This window comes from Penaeus monodon, chromosome 28 (genome assembly GCF_015228065.2).
Source record: "Penaeus monodon isolate SGIC_2016 chromosome 28, NSTDA_Pmon_1, whole genome shotgun sequence".
In the NCBI taxonomy this organism is placed as follows: Eukaryota; Metazoa; Arthropoda; class Malacostraca; order Decapoda; family Penaeidae; genus Penaeus; species Penaeus monodon.
Window position 1 is genome coordinate 32,386,439 of NC_051413.1, and position 617 is coordinate 32,387,055.

At 37.9% G+C, this 617-nt stretch overlaps 1 protein-coding gene across 1 annotated transcript in view; it reads right to left on the reverse strand.

Annotated features, from left to right (window-relative positions):
• Positions 1-617, reverse strand: part of LOC119591499 — a 27,560-nt gene that overhangs the window by 22,895 nt on the left and 4,048 nt on the right. The gene's annotated exons all lie outside the window — the stretch shown is intronic.

Below are 617 nucleotides of genomic sequence, written 5' to 3' on the forward strand. Positions count from 1 at the left end.
CTACAGATCAATTCACTCACCATAATTCTTTTTTTTTCCTGACTGAAGGAAGATCAAGTAGGTCTATCAGCCTCGCACAATAAGCAATGTCTACATCATTTCCATAACTACTACTATACACAAAATCCACAGTACAGTACTCAAAACAAGACTAAGATAATTGTCAAAACAGTCGTCTCACACCAGGCAGAAATAAGAAAATAACAAAGCACCACAAACACCACAAACTGTTACCCCTTACTGATAAGATTCCCAATAGCCTTTGCATGACTGCCATGAAAAATAAATCTTTCCTTTAGAGGTAAATCACCCCTAAACAGCCAGAATTTAGAGTAGATCTCACAGCTAATCCTTGGCCACACAAAGCATTTCCAACTTTCCAGCATTCTGATAATAGTTCGACCATTCCTGATATAATCAAAAATAGAAAAAATGATACACATTTTTTTTCCTGAACCTAAACGTCTAGTGTGGCACCTGTAAGATTACTGTGCCTGGCCAGTAATAAAGCTCTGGCACTGTGCCTGGTTCCCCACTCATTAAATCTAAACACATTTCCTTGACTATGTAACATTTAGGCCCTTACCATCATGGCTTCTATGTGACTACTTTCTTAG